The sequence below is a fragment of the Epinephelus lanceolatus genome, chromosome 19 (genome assembly GCF_041903045.1).
Source record: "Epinephelus lanceolatus isolate andai-2023 chromosome 19, ASM4190304v1, whole genome shotgun sequence".
Taxonomy (NCBI): Eukaryota; Metazoa; Chordata; class Actinopteri; order Perciformes; family Serranidae; genus Epinephelus; species Epinephelus lanceolatus.
The window spans coordinates 26,545,563-26,567,279 of NC_135752.1; the positions used below are offsets into that span (position 1 = coordinate 26,545,563).

At 40.9% G+C, this 21,717-nt stretch overlaps 1 protein-coding gene across 3 annotated transcripts in view; it reads left to right on the plus strand.

Annotated features, from left to right (window-relative positions):
- The first annotated feature begins 955 nt into the window (after positions 1 to 955).
- plppr1 (phospholipid phosphatase related 1) overlaps positions 956 to 21,717 on the plus strand; it is an 87,222-nt gene continuing 66,460 nt past the window's right edge. The window contains exon 1 of one of the 3 annotated variants that reach the window (XM_033647773.2): positions 956 to 1,135. The gene's annotated coding sequence lies outside the window, so the exon portion shown is untranslated. The remainder of the gene's footprint in view (positions 1,136 to 21,717) is intronic. The other 2 variants (XM_078161908.1, XM_078161907.1) reach the window with 2 other exon arrangements.

Genomic DNA, 21,717 nt, shown 5'->3' on the forward strand with positions numbered 1-21,717 from the left:
AGCCAGTATCTCACTGTCACTATCCTCATTCATATTCAAGACACTACAAATTATATTCAGCCACAAAACAAGCCTGAAAAGCTGCAAATCAGAACAAAAGTACAGAGAGTTGTTGCATAGCGATGATACACCATCTCATCTAGTTGCATTGGCGTGAACCGGCAGGTTTTTAGAATGTTGCAGAACGACGGATTGCAAGTAGTTTCCTGTTTCAACTTGTCTTATTGCGAGTCTTTGGTCCGAACTGGGCTTTACATTGTGTTTTTTTTGTTTTGTTTGTTTTTTAATTTATTTAGTGTAAATATACTGTGCTCCTGTGGATAGAGTCTGCTGGTTTTAACTTAAACACTGTTGAGTGTTTTGCAATATTTTAATCATTTCTGAAAAACAGGCTATTAAGTCAAATTAAGTGTCAAGTGATTGTGGCATTTATTCCATTTTGAATTTTTCGCTTTCAATACGCACAAAAATAATGAGAAAAACCTTCAAATATTAGTTTCATTGTTTGACATAAATGATTAGATTTTCTAAATTTATTTATTTTTTTAAAAAAAATAAAGTCACTGATGGACAAACATGTTGTTTAAGTTTGAATTTGTTGCGTCAAAGTGGGGCCCCCTGACACCAAAGTCCCTAGCTGCTTTCTGTCTCCAGTCCGCCCCTGCCTACAGTCCCTCAGCATCAAAGCCCTCAGCCTGAAGCTCCATGAATATGAAGCAGGACTGAAACACACACACAATGCCTCCTCTCCCTCTCCGGGATCAGTGCAGGAGTGTTGCTATAGGACCTGGAGGTCTATAGGGCAGGCAGGCGGGCTGGGGAGCTGCGGACTAGACGGCAGACTTACTTGTAACACAAGGTCCCTACACAGAATTAAGTACGCTCCACTGGACCCGAGTACGCGTCTTGTCCCCGCCCCCTCCCGACAAGCCACAGCATCCATCCTCACGCGCTCACACGCTGCGTGATCCCCATCACAAACCGAGAGCGGCGGCGGCGGCTTCGCTGAGCCGATGGAGTAGTAGTACTAGTAGTAGTGGGAGTGCGCACGGCTTCCTTTCGTCCCTTTTTCCTCCTCCTTTTCTTTCTTTCATGGATTCGCCTTTTCTCTGGAATACTGCTTCATCCCATCGCGGTAAGTGTGTGTGTGTGCGTGTGTGTGTGATGCCTGCAGATGCTGTGGGGGAGAAATAAGAGGAAACGGGACTGTGCAGCTATTGTCTGTTACTGAGGCAAGTTCGGACCTCAATCAAGTCAATCTCAGCAGCCTCTCACATAAAACCAATCACAGCTCGCATTAAAGACGCGTCTGCAAACACGAGGAATACACTGGGACATTTATTTACTATAATGTTTTAATGATTATAAAGAATCGATGTCGGTATTTAGACAGACACCTGTCTCTAGCAGCAACAGTGACCGCCCTCCAGGGCTTATTTACGCCCCTACTAATGTGCATTTACAAATATTACGCGCGTCTGTGCCGTGCGCCCCGCGTTTACAGCACTTTAACAAAACATTGGTGCAAATGTTTTCGCTCTCGTTGCCGTGCAAATGTGTCTCCAGTCCAGGCAAGGAAAAATTCGGCCCATCTCCCCGCCCCCCAACATCACAGGGTGGCTATTGCTCCCCAACCAACCAACCAGGCTCCGTAGACATGCACAGCGCAGTTGATGCCTTTCAGATCACTGAAAGACTGAAAATCCCATGCTTGTTAAGACGCCTTGTTGAGCCGTATAGGGTAATTAATTCAGTGCAGCGCGTGTCATCAGCTTCTCCTGATTGCTTCTTCTATCATCAGATTTCAGAAAACGAGAATGTGCATGTGCAGGCTTGGCCTCAGAATAGGAGAGAAGAGACGAACCTCATCTTCTGAGGGATCCTAAAGGAAACAGTGTGAACAGGGAGGGCTTCTTTGTGATAAATGTGTTTTGGTCCTCTATAACCTCATCATACAGCTGCTCTCTGGACATAAATGCATGAGGAATATATTTCACTGTGATCTGTATTTAAGGTTGTGATCATAATCACACATTAGACTTAAAAATCTGGCGCGAAAAGCAACAAAATAAAACAAGTTATGCACAGATTTACAGCTGAGAGGCATTGCAGATGAGCTGAATTGCTCAGCAGACCGGTGCTCAAATGGTTACTGGCCCCTCACTGTAGCAGAAGTCAGTCTATTGTCTATAAAGTGCTGCTTATTCTCTAATCAATGGATAGCATTCCCTGTCTGTGTGCATTCACACTGGTGGGGATACATTCCTATAACAGCCTGTCTGCGTGTTGCCATCTGTATTGAATCCTCCTCGTGTCCCTTGGCTGAGCGCTGCAAGTAAGATAGTATCACCCACCCAGAGAGGCACATATTTCCACCAGCTATTTGCAGCGGGCACCTGTGAATTGGTGTGTTTTGCTGTGTGTGTTTATATTTGACAGCCAGGTGTATTCGTGCTGGTCCCTGTAGTATAAGCAGGCAAAATGGTATTGTTCAGCAGACAGATGGCAGGTGGCTGGGCATCAGGTGAGCCTTTCCTCGGCTGTCAGCAAGGGCCCGCCGAATGCAAGAAACCTCTTGGCACACACCCACAGGCATGGTGGGTTCTACATATTGGCACAAGTGTGTGTGTCTGTATGTTGTATGTGAGTGTGTGTGTAAGAGGTCTCATTCTATACTGCTCATACAGGAGGCCTTGTTTTGCTGTAGGGTGCATGTGTGTGTGTGTGTTTGCTCTTCCTTGAAAGGTTATGTCACTTTTGACCAATGAGGTAGCAAAACAGGCTGAGGTCACAGTGACATCATCATGCCTGGCAATGATACACTGGAGTGATGTTCGCCTGTGACATCAGCAGCAGCATCAAGCACGCTGATGTGACCTCAGCTTCTGACATCAACACTTGTAACAAGTCATGATTGTTATACAATAATCACATGACTAAAATGACAAAGACTAAAACTGAATTTAAAATCAGATGTTAAAACTGTGACATAATAATCACAGTGATGATACTGATAAATCTGATGTTAGTTTGAGTCTAGTTTTGTTTAACATGACTTAAAAGATTTTATTTTACTCTGTGTTAATTGAGGATCCGTCTAATATTGGTTTATTACACTGTCATGGACACACTGAATCTTTAGCTGTTTTAAACTTTGGTAAGGACACTTTCAGAGGCTACTGTAATCACCATCTTTAGTGTGATCTGGCTGCATTTTTCATTATCATTAGGTTACGTTTTGATTTATTGCTCCATTTTGGCTGTGGAGAAACATAAAGGAATATTTTACAGCTGTAATTTTTAAATCAATTCTATGCAATCTTTAGGCCTCTAATCAAATCCCATATTTGAATCAAATCAATTTGAATTGTGTGGTCACTCTCTGACCAGACTAAAATGCATCATCTGCTTGGAGAAAATAGTGTCAGCGCCATAGATGCAGCAAGATATGTCACCGCCTAAGAGACAACCAACACAACAACATATAGTTCATCTCATCAGAGATCACACTCTGCCTTTTTATTTGCTCCTTCTCTTAATAGTTCTTTTCCTCCTTTATGTCTATGCATTTGTAAAAATACATTGTGGTTAATCGTTCTTGAATTTCTGCTGTCATAAATTGTAATTGTGCTTTGGCATCACATAAGAAATGTCATGACAACAAAGCTCATTGAAGTGAATTGAATTGAGAAGCACTTTATACTGTAACTGTATTTTTGAAAAGTGCTACATAAATAAGGCTTTACTCTGCCCTACAAAGGCAGTAACTAGATTTCTGGTCAAAATTGAGTTATGGAAATAAATCTTTGGATATCTGTTCCATCTTGTGACAAAATTTCCTAATTTAATTTTGTTCTGTTATCGAAGTAGTTTCTGCACTCTGCCTTGAATTCCTGGAGAACTGGGATTCTTTTTTTTTTTTTTTTTAAGATTATTTTTGTGGGGTTTTTTGCCTTTAATGACAGGACAGAGGGTGAAATGGGGAGACAGAGAGAGAGAGAGAGAGAGAGAGTGGGGACTGACATGCAGCAAAGGGCTGCGAGCCGGATTTGAACCGCAGCCACTGCAGTGAGGTAATGCCTCTGTACACAACTCTACCGACACCCCGAGAATTGGGATTCTATTGGGCCAAGAAAAAACACAGCAAGCATATTACAGTGAATGGCCAATGTGAGAATGAGGATGATATCAAGAAAAAATAATTGATAAGTTGACAAAGACCATAGAAAGATCAGTGAAGAAGATGTCATGAAATGAATAGTACAACAAAATAATACTTGCGGGTTGCTTAATATTTTCCGTGTTCATTCATTTTCCTCTTGAGGGTCGCGGGGGGGCTGGAGCCTATCCCAGATGACATTGGTCGAGAGGCGGTGCACACCTGGGACAGGTCACCAGACTATCACAGGGCTGACACATAGAGACAGACAACCATTCACATTCACATTCACACCTACGGACTATTTAGAGTCACCAATTAACCTGCATGTCTTTGGACTGTGGGAGGAAGCTGGAGTACCCAGAGAAAACCCACGCTGACACAGGGAGAACATGCAAACTCAGCACAGAAGGGCTGTCCGACTGAACCAGGAACAGAAAACAGTTTTCCTCATACTGAGAGACGATAAGACACTAAAATTGTAGGTCATAGGTCACATCAATGATCATGGTTATTTCATCTTTTCTACCTTCACCGACACATCTGGTTGGACAGTGTTAGCACAGTTACTGCAGTTAGCCCTCATAGGGAAGCTCACAGACTTACTTGTATGTGATATAGGCTGCGGCACATTTATCCCTGCCTGCCCAGCTTTTATAATACAGCTGCAGAACACACTTGTCTTATCATCAGAACTGTCCAAGTGAAGGACAGCGAGAGTGGTGCTTGCAACGGAGTAGAACATCCCACGAGCTTTGACGAAATGAAATTCAGCTCTAGTGTATGATTACCTCTTCACACCGCGAGTGATAAATCAAAACATACGAGTGAAACGTAACATGCCTCAGTGTGTGTGTGAGCGAGTGCTCGGGGAAACTAGACACACAAACGCGTATCACTTCTGGCTATTTAAAATAAAATGCTTCACTTATTTCTCGATGAGCACACAGAGCTGCTGCAGTACATGTAACACATGGCAAAAAAAATTATAATAATGACAAGGTGCTGTTGTGAGATGTGTTACAAATTACAACAATCACAGGGAGACACCAGCAGATGCTTCATGTTAAAAGAAAACACACCATATAGTAGTGACGCTGCAGGAAGCGCTGACCTCTGAACCCAAGTCTGATATCCAACTCCTCCTCCACTCCCACCAGAGACTGGCTATTGATCACAAGCACACACACACATACAGACCGCCACACACATAAACCATTTCCACGGTCCATTGATAGCAGGTATTTGATTACCACAAGATGTGGGGGCAGTGTTATTAGAGCAGTGGGGGGTGTCCTGATTGGGCTATATATCTGTCACTGCGATGTCTCCAGGGAATGCTTAGCCCCAAGGTGAGATAAGGCATGCCTCTGGAGACAGAGTGGCCCTCCCCTTATCTATAAGGAGCCCGATACACGCGGCTGATACGGTGTCAGCGAGGAGCAGGAAGAATGGGAACGCCGATGATACTTCATGAATATTTTCGCTCTGCTTGCCAGAGGCCACACAATACAGTTGCTGCTAATGTGGCTAAACATCTACATTTACAAGGATGCTTGATTAATTTGAGGGGAAAGTGGTACGTTTGTAAAGTGGAATGCGAGTACACAAACACACCCAGTATTTGTGGCATGCCAGAATGCAGCGTGAGCTTTTCAGCCCGGACTGGTGTATATAATTAGTTTGAATGGGAACGGGAGCTAAAGGAGAAATACTTGAGATTGCAGCCAAATGTTCCTGCTGGCTGAGAGCCCCGGTTGTGTTTTTTACTACATGGTAACTGACCATATTAAAGCGGGATCTGAGATTGTTAATTTACTTGTTGGGTAAACACCGAAAACAGATCACAAGTTTCATTTAGAAACGTAAACACTACAGTTAGGTGAAGTGTGATATGATTGGTTTTCGTGTTAATTACTAGTTTCAAGTGCCACATGGTAATTTTAATTTGTCCTACGAGCAGATATTGCAGCACTTTTTAAAATATATTTTCTGTTACACTTTGCTAGAACTGCTGAGCTTTCCTGGACAAAAAAAGTAGTGATCATACTGATAAGCAACAGCAAGTGAACTCATGTATCTTCTAGTATGCTCAGACAGAACGTGAAACACATTTTAGATGTGGCACAACTGTATTTCAGACAACTCACGTTTAAATATTTAAATGTTTAAATGCCATCTAGATTCCGGCATCATCGCTCCCTGCAGATATGTTTACATGAGATATTGGGGGGTGATGATTAAAGAGCGAAAGAGCGGGCAGCAGCACTGATGCAGGGCAGCAGCAGCATAGATGATGCAAAAGGAGAGCTGGGAAGCATTTGCAGCTTAAATAGACCGCCAGATTGGTAGGGTGTGTTTTGTAGATGATGTACGGGGAGTGACGTATGACGTGTGTGTGTATGAATCAGTGCAGCTCGAGCTGACTGCCTGAACTCCATTTATATAATACAGACAGATAGACTTCCCAGGCACGGTGTGTGTGTGTGGTGCTAGCTAGCTACTGCTGATGTTTGCACAGTTGATACATTGGTTGTTTGGGGCTAATTAACACAGACTACCAGTTGTTGAAGTAAGGAACAGATCCTTTATATAAGTAGATGTACAGGTACAACCATGCACAAATACTCCATTACAAGTCCTTCATTCAAAATCCTACTTAGATAAATGTGCCAAAGTATTATAAGCAAGTTGTACTTAAAGTATCAGAAGTGAAAATCCTGTATGTTAGACCAGTGGTTCCTGATTTAGCAGTCAGGTCCCCTTTAAAGGCTGAAAAGTTACATCTGAAGCTTTGTGAGATGATTAATGGGGCAGGAAAGAAGAGAAACAAAAAGCTCTCCCAGCTATTATCATTAAGTTTAGCTTTGCTCATTATTAGCTTGTAACTAGCGTTCAGTGGTCTGGGCCACTCTGCAGTAGGAAGGATGGCGAGGCGTTCGGGTGCCGTTCACCAACAATGACTTTATTGCGATCTTAACCATAAAACAATAAACATGGCCTTCTCATGAATCTAACAGTCGTCCTGAGCTTATCTAGACACTTAATTCTACTGCTAGCACCTCATTTGCTGCATGTGTCTTCGCCATGACACCCTGAGAGAGCTGCTTCCCTCCACATACAGTACACCGAAGCACACGTCCCAGGCTCACAGGTTACCCACAAGGCCACAGTCCTTAAAGGGGAAAAAGGGTGAGCCGTTTTTTTTTGTGTGAAATATTAATCATAAGGATTATTTTATCTAGAGATGCACCATGTATATTGGGGTGATAAATTACTGGCGGACAATGGGACATTTTTATAATTATGCATTAGGGCCGTAATGGTACATGTATTTGTGTCGAACCGTTCGGTACGCGACTTTCGGTTCGGCACGACCCTGTACCAAATTATTGGGCGCAGGATATTATTTTATTTTATTTTGTTTTATTTTAATTCTGTTTTTGCGAGCCGAACCATTTAAAATATCTAGTTCCCCGACGGACATAATTGAGTGACGGACTGAGACCCGTAAATCTCCGCTTTCACTTTGTGCAGTGCATTCTCGCATTTTGACAATATGGCAAGTGAGCCTGACGAACCTGAAGACCCACCCGCAAACCTTAAGTCCTCCGTTTGGGAACATTTTGGTTTCAGGGTAAAATACGAAGATGGAAATAAACAAGTTGACAAGACAAAAGCAGTGTGCCGACACTGCAGAACAGCGGTTGGGTATGTACTTGGAAACACGTCTAACATGCTAACGCATCTAAAGCGACACCACCCGAGTTTGAACGTTAACCGGCATGACTAGAAAAAGCAATCTGGTGCAAACTACGATATCGTCGTCGTTTAAAAAGAAAGAGCGATTCCCTGACCATCGCGCTAAAGAAATAACCAACGCCATTGGAGTTGAGTAAAATTGTTTAAGCTGCACTTTAGATATAAGCATGTTTTGTTTACTGCACTTTAACAAAGTGGGAAAGCTAAATAAGTTCCTAGTAAAACTGTTAAAGCAGAAATTTATATTTATATTTTTCATTCAAAAAATGTGTTAAAAAACAGAAGGATTTTATTTTTCACTTTTATATTTCTAACATTTAAACAATGTGAAAAAGCAGGATTTTATATATATTTGTTTCATTCAAAAATTGTGTAAAAAGAGTTAACTGCTGTGGTGGTATGTTTTAATAAGGTTACCAATAAGTAAAAGATATTTAATAGTTGTCTATTTTTTTCATTACTGTACCGAAAAAAACTGAACCGTGACTTGTGTGCCGAGGTACGTACCGAACCGAGATTTTTGTGTACCGTTACACCCCTATTATGCATTATACTGATAATTAGAATTGTAGCCGATAAATAGTGCTGATAATACGAAGCCAGACTGCTTTCAACAACTTAACAAGGGCAGCATTTACACACCAGAAACAGTGGCTGGTGGTATATGTACCTTGCCAATAAACACAGAGGAGAACAACAACAACTGCAGCACGCTGTCCAGAGGGTGAAACATGTCGAGGTGTTGACGTCTTTCACAGTTCCAGAGGAAGACAGAAGACAGGTTGTGCCAAGGGTCTGATCTCCGACCACCCAATTTTAGGGTTATATGGGGGCAGGGGCGTTGAGGGAAGGCCATTTGACATTACCCCAGAAAATCTCCCTGTTTCACAGCCTAATGTCAGCAGGTATGGAGGAGTCAGAGCTGTTCTTTGTTTTTGTTAAATGAGCAATAGAGATGCCTGGTTGATTTGGTTAGGTCAGATCTATGGAATATTAAATCATCCATATTTTCTCACTACATCTAAGCCTTTCTTACCCTCAGGTGGACATAAACTACACTTCTTAAAATATAAAAAATGTCAAATAATCGGTTATCAGCCATGAGATGCAGGTAATTATTTGTTATCGGAATTGGGTGAAAAAATCCATATCGGTTAAGGCTTAAACGATTAGTCGACTAATCAATGACTAGTAAAATAATCGGTGACTATTTTAGTAGTCGACTAATTGGTTTGAGTCATTTTTCATAGAAAAGTACTATAAAAGTACCCAAATACTCTTATTGCAGCTTCTTACGTTCAGATATTGGCAGCTTTACACACTCTCCCATGACGGTGAACTAAAACCCTTTGGCGTGAGTCCGAAACAAGACATTAGATGACATAATTTTGGGGTTTGGGAGAGACAGACCGACATTTTTCAACATTTTAACACATTTTTCAATAAAATGATTAGTTGACAAATCGAAAAAATAATTGACAGATTAGTCGACAATGAAAATAATTGTTAGTTGCAGCCTAGTCTCTATATACAGACTCTACATTCAGTGAATGTAGAGTCTGTAGGCAAACCACGGAGATCTTGCCTTTGGAAGAAGAGCGGAAGAGCCCTGGTTTCCGGTTATGGGCTGTTTGTAATCCGTGTGATAACTAATCACGTTTGAGCCAGCTGCAGTTGTTGCCAGGTTAAGCGGTCCGTGCGGTGAACTAACGAGGCGGAACATCATTGGCGTCACTGCAAATTCTGAATCCATCGCAATGGTTCAGCATATTTACTTATATATAAACAGAAGTCGGAAACGGAAATTCGCCTCCTCCGCCCAAATCAAACCGGAATGCCAAAAAATCAGGGGTCTGCCCCCAGAGGCTGTGTTCGGCGTCTGCCGGAAGTCAGACGCCGAACACAGCCAATGGGTTCCAAGATTGGTTGCAGCCCTAATATCGGTGCATCCTAATTTGATCTTTTTAGGCCTTGAGCACTTAATTTCAGTTATATCATCTTGAATGTGTAGAGGGGAAATGTTCTTTGGCTGTAACTAAGTCCTAAACGTCTGGAAAAAAACAAGGGGCCGCTACTATACACACTGTTTTTTTTTTTTTACGGGGTCACAAGCCATTAGGTTTGGAGGCACTGGTTTAATATTTAGTGTTTTTATGAGTTTATCGTTGTGTAAAATCTAATCTGTAAATTAAGTACAATCAATATCTGTCAAATAAATATAGTTAAGTAAAAAGTATGTTGTTTCCATCTGAAACGTTGTGAGGAATAAGTATAAAGTAACATAAAATACAAATACTCAAAGTACAAGTACATTCTGTCAAAAGTCTACTTCACTACAGTGCTTTAGCAAATGTTAACGGTTAATTTCCATCACTGCGGTCTACACAAACAGTCCAGTGGTCAAATTTATGCAGATTATGCTTTGCGGTCCGTCTGAACACATTTTCCTCTGAAGCAGTTGGACAGACCTCACAGCTGCTGTGAAACTAGCAGTTTAGTTCTGCACCGCTTGGGCTAAAAAGTAGCTCTACATCTGAGTATTGTTTGAAATGTATTGCTACTAGTGCTGATTGGCCAGAAGAGTCATTTTTTTTCAAATCTTGAATGTTGCAGCTGAACACGTTTTCTTTTAGGTTGGTAAAATTGGGATTAATGAAAGAAAGGATGTTAAAATTGTCTACTAGGCATTCAGTGCAAACTTTCTCAACCATTTTCATCAGTCTGTGCTACAGATAAATCCAGTCTGTACCGAAAGACATCCAAGTTTGATATCTAGTTAAGACTGATCAGTCGAAATGGTCAGCATCCAATCAAACATTAACTTGGTGGATGGCTTCATGAGATTAGTCGTCATCTTTTCAGCCTCCTCACTGAGTGTAATGATTCAGTGGTTTGTGAAGTTGGCGACAATCATTTGGTCGTGGTCATGTCTGCAGAAGCATCCTCTAGCTGTGTGATAGGAAGTTAAGATTAAGGTGAAGAGCCTTTCTATATACAATATCTTTACACAACACATGTGCTTGTGAATTAAATGTTTGCAAGGATGATGAGAAGCCGTAATAGCATGATATTGCAGGAATACAGAGAAATCTCAGAGGGGAACGACTTCTTTATCTCCAGCTGGGTCAGGATGACAGTGCTGTGATGGTTCTGACGGTTGTTATTGGGCTGAAAAATAGCTGAACGCTCGGAGATCAAGAGCCTGTTTGATCTAAATATAGATTGAAATCTGGAGATGTTACAAGGCAGCGTGACAAAAAAACTTGCACAGCGTCATTCAGCATTCAACACACAGAGTCAAAACACACACAGAAGCCTCGGAGGACTCGTGGAAATGCATTTTCCCAACTTAAGAATTTACATTCATACATATGCAAATTTACCTGGAGCACTTGCATTTGTTTACTAATGGCATGTGTTGGGATGCAAAGCAACGACCGCCACTCCTACAGCATTAATTCAGTGCATTAGCTTAACCAGAAGTGTTGGTTTTAAAGTGGAATTTGATTTATAAGGAATACAATATTATGAACTCATTTAGCCTTAAGCATCCCTGTGAGGAATCAATAATAAGTCAATAAAAGTAGATGCACTGAGACGGAAGCTTAAACCAAAAGTGAACCAAGAAGCTTTATTAAGGCGTCAGCACAGAGGTATGACGTTAAGGCAAAATGATCAAGACTGTGTCGATGAGCTAAAATGAGCTTCAGAGACAAGTACGACTTTGCTTAATGTGGAAAAAGACGCAAGGTTGAAACTCAGGCCAGCAGCTGAGGCAAACCCTTGATATGTGGAAATACAGAAATGTGTTTGAAGACTTTACACGTTGCTAGTTAGGAGTACCTAGAGAAAATAAAGCTTAATATCTCCTCAGCTCTTCTCTGCTGCGTCTTCATTCACTGTGAAGTTTTTCTCTGGGGACATGTTTCTTTTCTTAGTTTGAGAAGTTGTGATTCTTTTCTTAAAGGATATTCTTGAAGTTTTGATCCTTTTATAACAGGATATTTCTAATCTTTTCCTCTCAGCGTCTTTTAGTTTCTGATCTCATCTTAGATGTCTCTGTGTTTGACATTCCCGTGTCCTCTACTGTGTGTCGTCGCCAACTTTTCCAGCTAAGCTTTCTATTGTAAAAGACAAAAAAGTGATTTCCATAGCAATTCCTCACCATCAAGTGATACTAATCTTCATTGTGGTAAGCACTGGTTTCATTATTGCTATAAAAAACAACCATTAAACACATATTAAAGACACACAGCTCTGTCTGTCATAATTATGTTATTCTTTATTCCTTATTCGGATTCCCATTAGCTTCCACAAAGTGGTTGCTAGTCTTCCTTGGAGCCACTCATGAAACAACATCAAAAATACATCAGTTTAAATCACACAGTATCAATGAGACAGTAACATTCAATATCAGTCAATATTAAGACAAAAAAAATTGTAAAAAACAAAACTGTCCCAAACTCACTGTACCAAATAAATTAATATAAATGTTCCAGAACTGCCATAGCAAAATTCATCAATGTTAGTTTAAGTGACTTCTTGAAGGTCTATCTATTATTAATCTGTCTAAAGCTGGTAGGGAGCTCATCCCAAGCTGAGACCCCTCTATAAAGAACGGTTCTCCATTTCTGTTTCTATTATGCTATTTTATGATTTATATTGTTTATTACAATTACTTCTGGGACAATATTTATGATATATATCCACTAACAGTAGCCATCATGACAGATCCACACCTAGCAAGTTTCAATCATGTATGTTTTTAAAAACAAGGGGCTCTGAAGAGCTTCAGAGCATGTACCACTGATTTAGGATTGCATTCCTGTACTGCTGTCAGTTTTTTAAAACAAATGATCTCACTTGATGCAGCTGAACCAGAGATAATGTCTTTTTTTTATTCCCTATATATTCGTCTTTCTTGTGTAAACCTGGTAGCCTGGTAAGACCATCCTGATGACGCTAGCTCAACATTCTGTTTCGCTCACTGTGTCAGTCTGGACTCAGTGCCACCCCAAACATTTTGGCTGAAGGAGTCTGTCTGTCAAGGCAAATGCTCTTGCCCACTCAGTCAGTAGCCATGTTTCCATCAGCCTGTGTAGATGCGCATCTGGAAGTATCGCCTCGGAAAATTATGATGGAAACGCCAGAATTCGAATTAAAAACCCCTGATTCGCACAAACTAAAATACGCTCGCTTTAGCCGGGTTTTCGTTGATTCGAAAAAATGTTGATTCGCAAAACGGGGGATGGAAACAGTTATGTTCGAATTAAGTCTGACGTAGCGCACCTCTCTCCATAGTGATATCCACACTCTGGGTCGGGAAGGCGGTAATGCATTTACAAGCTGGTTGCCAACCGCCAGAAAACGTAGAAGAAGAAGAATACGAGACGTGTTTTGTTTCCGGTTCTGCGGAAAATTTGCCAACTCACCAAAGTCCGTATATTTAATGGAAACACACAGGATCCGTATTTCTTTTAATACGCATTTCCCAGTGATTTGAATCACTTTTGGATGGAAACATAGCTACTGTAACAAAACACCAGGGAGCATCTTCTTTATCAACAACGGAGCCAGTTGATGAATCAAGCTTTTGCCAAATCCAGTCAGAAGAATGGTGAAATATGTCTCTTCCCCTGAGAAACTTTACTTATTGCTGTTTACTCTGCTAATGTATGGATCGGATCCCTCATTGGCCTTGACTGGATTTTAATTTCTGGCAAGTCATCTAGCGTCTGTCACACAATGTGTAGAGTAAAAAGATGATATCTCTGGTTCTGGTTGTGAATCTATCCATCATGGGTCTGTCAGTGTTATAGGAGTGCAGTGCTAAATCAGTGGTGCGCACTCTTAAGGTAATCTTCCGGCAGCTTGTGAGACTTCTTGAAGGACATAATCCCTCACCAGCTTCCCACACCCGAACACAGGCAATTAATTGTGTCTGTCGGAATGCGCGACCAATCCGAGTCTGTCGTCTATTATGTGGATGAATGAGAGCTTTGCTTTGGCACCATCTGTGTGTCAACACAGCGAGCTAATGAGATTTGATTTCTACTGCTGAAGTTGTTGACGATCTCTGGCAAGGTAAAAGTTCGACATATTTCCTGTGAAAGTGAATTAGAAGTGAAAATAGTGTTCATATTTTCTGTATATTAATATAGAGTATTTTTGTTTATAATAGGTCTCAGGACACTTTTTAATCATGCATTTGTATCATATTGCATGGGCGTGTTATTGATTATTATTTTGTTTCCAAAGAAATCAGAAAATCAAATAAAAGCTACACTCTGAACATCTTCACTTTGAAAATGTAAGAAACAGTGTTAGTCTTTAAAATCCATACACTGTTTGGTGAACACGAAATATAACTTTCCATATGTGCATATGGTAGGTGTGATATGTGGAAGAGGAGCCAAGAACTGATGCTGCCAGTAAGAAAAGAAAACACACACACATTGAGACCTTGCCTGTAATTCTTGCTGAAAAATGACAAGCAGCATGTCCCAGAAGAGGTAGCAAAAGTTCCTCTCCCCCAAATGAACCACCTTCTGAAACATGATTTACGCCCCACTTTATCTTTTTGCCTCCTCTGTTTGTCTTTCTCATGTCTCCTCTGTTCCTCACTCTTCCGCTCCTTTGGCTCTATCTGCTGTGAGTCACTGTCCTGTCTGATGCTGAGCTCTGAGGGGAGATGGGAGAGGGAGGACGACAGTGTTATTTTATGTTAACACAGTTCTGTGTGCATGATAGAGCGAGTTCATCACGGCCCAACAGAGTTTGGATTGATTGCCTTTAAACAAAAGTAGCGCAAAGGTACTGAAATTGATAAGTCATGGCACTGATGGAAGTTGTGCTGATTTGTCAACAAACGCTTTGTGAGAAACCCCATTATTATTGTTTTTGGACAGAAAAAAAATAGATTAATTTCCCCACAAATCGCTTTCAAGAAAGCCACAAGGGAAGCATGAAAACTGCCTATTTATAGCAACAAAGATGCTCTGCTGGCAAAAGTGGCAGCCATGGGACAGCTCTGTGTCTGAGAGGGAGAGTGTGTGTGTGTGTGTGTGTGTGTGTGTGTGTGTGTGCACAGCCGTGCAGTCAGCAGATGAGGAATTTAAAATGAGATCTATGCACCTTGTTGGCCATGAACCTTTTCCTCAGTTATGATTTCAGGGGGAAGACTTGTGGAAAAGGAGATTTATGGTCTGTGAGGGTTGTATAATGAATGTGGAAAATAACCCTTTGGTGACAGTGGGAGCATTTTCAGCAAAGAAGAATTTGTCTGTAGTCAAATATAAAAGGCACAACGGTGTGTGTCGGTTTGGACACAGGCTGGCATGCTGAGTTTTTTCAGCAAGCATAATATTTGCTTTTTATGGAGGATAAAAAATAGGGTGCTGTTACTGTTGGTAGCACCTCAGTAACCTATTGAAACCAGCAAAGATAATATTACTGTAATATTTATGTGGTTGTTATACATATAATGGGAATGCTTTTTAAACAGGTCAGTGTCATCAAAAGCTTTTCTGTCTTTAAGCAGGAGAGTCCTTGGTGTCATAATTTATAGAAATAGCATAGACATCATTTAGTGTGAAAGTTAAAGGTATAATTTTACATTTTGGGAAATATTCTTATTTGCTGTCTTTCAAATATTTAGATGAGAAGGTACTGCTGTCATGTTTTTGTCACATATTTTTCTATTAGATAAAAGGCTGCAGCCAGCAGTCAGCTACTTTAGCTTAGCATTAAGGCTGGAAACAGTGGTAAGCAGCTAGCCTGGTTCCATCCAAAGGTAACAAAGTCCACCTACCAGCTCCTCTTAAGTTCACTAGTTATCACATTTTATCTCATTTGTTTTATAAACGACAATATGTGGATTTTACGGGTGATTATGGGCCAAACTATTTCTCGGACGAGTGCAGAAACTTCCAAGAGCAACCTCAAGGTGACAACAAGACTCCAGACAAAGGAGATATGATGTCTTTCGCTGCTGGCTTTAGCTTCAAATTTATCCTAAAGACACAAGAGTGGTATTGATCTTGTCATCTAAGTGTCAAGAAAGTGAATAGCTGTATTTCCAAAAAATTCAACATGAAAAGCTGTATCTTAAATGTCACCTGTTTTTAGAGATGTTTTCCATGCTCATTGCTTTGGCCTTCTCAAGGGATGCAATTTGACTTATAGATTGTCTTGATTGGCTGTTTAATCAATCAGTCTAAATTAATATAAATTGATATAAAATATAATAATAAAAAAAGGCCATGACAAGTTTCTAGTGTCATGTATCAGCTGATGGAGGACTCAAATGCAGAATAACAGGCAGGTTGAATTTTTAAGAAAAAGTGAGCTGATAGAAAACATCTGGTTTAGGCAGGTAACTAAAAGTCCAAATGAAAGCCGAACCAAAACTAAACTAAAAACCAACTGGGATTATACAATGTACTCAAATCTGAAATCCAAACAGAACACCAGACAGGAAACGGAGCAGGGACACCAAGAACACAGGGGGGTGAGCACAGGGATGAACACAGGATAAATGCAGGTGAACTGACAATGAACAAAGGGAAACACACAGGTATATATACACAGAAAACTAATCACAAGAACAAGACACAGCTGGAGCAGGAGGACATGGGCAAAAGGAGGGAAATGGAGATTGGCTAACAACAAGGGTGTGGAGGGGAACACCAGGGTGGAGCAAACAAGACTAATACAGAACAGGTGTGAAGGGAAGACTCTGGGAACAGGGAAGGACTAACGAGACAGGTGTGTCAGAAAACAGGCGGGAAAAGACACAAAGACAGGAAGTAAAACCAGACAAAACACGTGAGGAGAGAAGCTACAAAATGAAGCAGGAAGCAGATTAAACATTAATGAATAACATGAAACACGGAACACAAACAGAAAACTCCAAAACGAAGTCCATAGGATAACAGATTATAAACACACCCAGGACTGTGGCATCTAGAGCCCAGCCTATAGTGGCGCCTTAAAGGGTACGCAGTGATGGCAGTGATGGCAGCTGGAATCGGGCCAGCTGATTTGGCCCGATTCTGGAGCATCATTCATGCTGAGTCTCAGCCGAGTCAGGGGACTGGATGTGGCCGGATGTATGTCTTATGGCATGCCGAGTTTGGGCCGAAGCTGGACCAGATCATTTTTGGTAACGGCCCATTGATGGCAGTGTCAGCAGTCGGAATGCGGCTACCGCACATGGCCTGGCTAATTTCATCCGGTATGCCAAGTTCAAGCCGATTCTGGGCCAGGTCATTTTGTCTACCTGGGTATAATTTTGGTATATTTTAACCTGGGCTCTATTTCCCATGTTTTTTGTCTATGTGACGAATGAGAACAACAGTTTTTGAAAGTCGTGAGGTATTAAAATAGTCTGCGATGTAACCATTGGGGGCATGTTTGCACCGTGCGCTTGTTTTTGCCACTGACAGGATCAGATTATCAACATTACAGAAAGGATCAGTATACATAGACCTTTTGTTAAAGAGTATAAAGTTTCAGAAACATTTAATTCACAAAAGCTGTCTTGGTTTGTCTTTCTATGATTCCAACAACCATCAGTTAGATATAAAAATATGCTAGCTCTGTGGATGCTAAAATTAGAGCTTATTTAAGTCTGGGGGGTTGGTGATGGCGATTTCAAGGCTGGTTCTAGTTAAACAAAAAGGATTTTACTCTTCATGGAAAGTATCCCTATAGAGACAGAGCTTTTTTGTTAATGTTGTCAGACACTAAGAATAATAATCTGATGCCATCAGTGGCAAAAACAAGCACTTCCAGTGGATGTAAATGGACGGTGCACAAATGCCCCAAGTGGTTACATTGCAGCCTGTTTTGTTGCTCCTGGCTGCAGCTCTCACCTCAATACTGGACCAGTTTCAAAAATTGTTGTGCCCATTGGTCACTTAGACATGAAAACATGGGAAAATAGGGTCCAAGTCGAAAAATACCAAAGTTACCCTTTAAGAGTGCCTGTTATCTCTAACTAACAGGCCAAACCCCCCCAAATATTCTGACCACTGGTTTTGAAGTGCAGCTTCAAAATTGTGGCATTTGTAAGAGTTCAATCACTGATGCTCCTCCGTTCAAGTACAGAGGGACTGAAGGGCACAGGGCTCCACCTCCACCGTGCTGGCAATGATAAGTGACGGTAATATTTCCCCTGTTCTATCACCAAACTCTGTCATTGTGACAGTTTAGTCCCATTCAGACATTCAGGCAGAACAACTCAGCTGGAGACCAGGAGATGGTCAATCAGATGATATTTCTGGGCTCAATATTTCACAGCGAGCTCATGCCGTCTCTGAGAGGAGAGCAGTCACGTCTAGACAAAGTCATCACAGGCCGGCTGAGTGGAGAGGAGAGACTGATGAATCCTGACAAGGCCTGTAGGCTGCTCGTTTGATGAGCTCGCCTCTGGGAAGACGATCTGATCACCTTTCATCCGACTGTAATTAACTGGCTCTTGGAATTTGAAGAAAAATGCTCCTCGGTTATGATCTTTGGAACATCTTTTGAAACCGCGATGTCTCGGGGCGAGAGAAAAAGAGAAATCATGTTAAGGCTTTACTGTGACTAGGTCCGATTGTTCAGCGCTGTGACTCGTCAGAGCTGTGAGGCTGCTCTGGTGAGTGAGAAATAAGCGAATGTAGTGTAAACTCTTTGACACTGAGCGCGGCCCCCTTAAATTTTCTGATTCAAATCATCTGTCACAGAGCCCCCAGTCAAATCATCAAGCTCACAGTCCAACTGTCAGATTGCCAGTTTTTTTGGTCTATTCCCTCTGCAGCATTGCCCACAGAAGGCTGCAAAAGCTTAGACTTTACAGTTTGTCAAAAATAGACCACATGTCTCAAAAGACTTAAGATTTGTAGTTACTTTGATCATCAGAAAAGGAATAAATACGACCAAATCACAAATTCTAGCTATTTATGTTCCTACAAAATAAAATACAGCTTGAGATTTGGCACAATGTTTTGCTTTGAAATGACTATATGTTGTCATTGCACTACAATAGACCTCTTGGTAGTAGTATTCAGTGTTTGAGTAGCAATAATGATGTTATGAGTGCAAGAAACAGTCAGAGAAACCAAACATCATCACTTACATAGTTGTAATTTGGTTCAATTGCCTTCCTTCTGTTTTTTAGAGATTTTACAGATTTATAACGAGGAACTGACAAAATTCATGAAGCAAGCACGGCACACACCTTGATTTATTGATTGATCAGGAAACATCCATGGTTGTTTGCTGGGCTATCTGATTGCCTAGTGGTTAAGATATGTACTGCATACTCTGACTGCAACATCCCCAGGTAGACCTTTGTTGCATTTCATCCCCTTTTCCCATGATACGATACCCTGGAAATCCAGAGTTCTCGCGAGAGCACAATTTGAATTTGCTCAGCGAGTCACTCTGGCAATCAGTAATGATGCTCATTACCCATGCCGTTGGAGCCGAGCTGCACCAATCACATCGGTGTATCTGATATAGGCGGGCCAGAGGCGAGCTAAAGAGATGATGACAGCGCTGCGACGACGAAGTCCGGAATCAGTCAGTAAACATTGCAAGATGGCTACGGATGAACACCAGTTGTTTGAAACGGCTTTGGCCGCTTCAATGAACGAGTTAGACTTGGCTTTTTCTTTAAAGGAGGAACAGAAGACGGCGCTCAAATCTTTCCTTTGCGAGAAGGACGTTTTTGCTGTTTTGCTGACCGGATACGGCAAGAGTCTAATCTACCAGTTAGCTCTGCTGGTAGCTAAGCTCTAGATACGTCACCCTGTGTATTGTTCTGATTGGTCGTAGTGTTATCCAGTTGTGTGCAGTGATATTTTCAAATGCATGCTTGGTGCCACCACCCCTCGAGTTGGGCCATTTGCATTACTCAAAGCCAGATCCTAAATCTTTCTAGATTTGGGTCTGGATTTCTAGGCTAATGATACGATAAGATACGATCAGCAGATGGATTTACTTAAGCTCTTTAATTCATGCTAGAATCTCACTTCTATTACAACAAAATCCTGTGGTTGCTTTATTACCATTAACAAACCGTACCAGAGTCAAATTGGGAAAAGACCTTTTTAGTCTGTGACCTTTTTTGAGTAACAGCCTAAACAAACCGAACCAAATGGTCAAACATAACCACGTTTGTTTGAATCATATCAAACAGGTCAGGTGTAAAATCAAACTTAAAATGTTAATCACTTTTATGAAACTCCCACTTGTTAAAGTGTAGAACTGATACTGTTAATGTAGACCAGGGGTGTCCAACTCATTTCACTTCATGGGCCACATACAGTCCAATATGATCTCAGATGGGCTGGACCAATAAAACCATCGCACAATAGCCTATCAGTCCATCAGCGCCAATATTTTCCCTTTTCTTCAGTACGTTCTGTAGATGTTCATCCTTACACAGAACAGGTGAACAGCCTGAGATGTCTTCAGAAAAACAAGTAACAGTATGTTTCAGTTTTTCCACACTCAGTCAGTCGACTTCTCACTATCTTGACACTTGCATTTATCCACACATTTCCTGATACAGATTCTTTTGAACTGAAGCTGCTGATTGACAATATTATGCACAATGTTCAGTATCTTTAAACACAGCCACAGTAAGTATTCATTGTTATATCAGAGAACTCCTGCCTCTGAAGCAGAATCTTACATGAAGTACGCATTGTATAATTTGCTCTGGAAACCTGGCACCTCTTAGTCTAGTCATTAAGTGGATTAGACCCTTTGGCGGGCTGGTTCTGGACCATGAGCTGTATGTTTGACACCCTTGGTGTAGACAGAATCACTGTAAAGTCATGCTAGCAACAGTCAATCACTTCTGGCAGTAGATTTCAAATGATGATATATGTAAAACCGGCCAACCTATTAACTTCTGTAGTCATTCTTTTACTGTAAGGTCTAAAGATATTTAAACAACCCATCTGACATTGCTGCTGCCCTTAATTTAGGTACCGTGTTGCTTTGCTAGCGTCTTTATCTGCCAGCACAGAAGCTAGCAGCAAAACGTTTTTTTAATCTTTTAAAAAGAAGCACCTAAAATATCCGTATCAGTTAAGTGTATGGGTATTTACACCACTTTACCGTACACACAAAGTAATGGAGGCAGTGGTTTAACAGCAACTCCAGTGTTCTGTGAAGTAAATTGCTGTTTTGTCATTGGAATCTGATGGCTTTGAGATAACAGCTTTCCCGTCGGGAATCCCTGGCAAGGTAAAGCAGTGAAAATATTCTAAATATAGTGTACACTTAAACTAATATGGATTTCTTTAGGTGGGCCTTTTTTGAGGTTGCTATTACCTGGAATTTATTGTAAACAAACATTGTGATTTGGTCTATAATTAATTTATGTTTTTGACTGTATTTATTCTTCATGGATATGCTTTTTTAATTTTTTAAATAGTATGACCACAGGTGTTTGTCATGTGATATATTGTGCATTAGAGGTTGTTGTGCAATTATTGTATTATATGCACAATAATAGAATATTATGCATGTTTTATCCAGTGAGCCCTATTCCTTCTTTTTTCTCTGAAATTATAATCTTTTGCTCATTACAGCTGTATATACAGAACAGTGCTGTAGATTATGGAAAAACCTCAAATCATATTTTCCACTGAGATAAAAATCACAGTTGGCTACATGAACTCTTTCCATCTGACTGGCTTGATAAAAGCATGGCTCAGTGGAGCAAGCTGCAGAAATGATGAATAATTGAGCTCCTGTTGGTGGTAGTAGAGAAAATGTGAAAAAAAGGCACATAT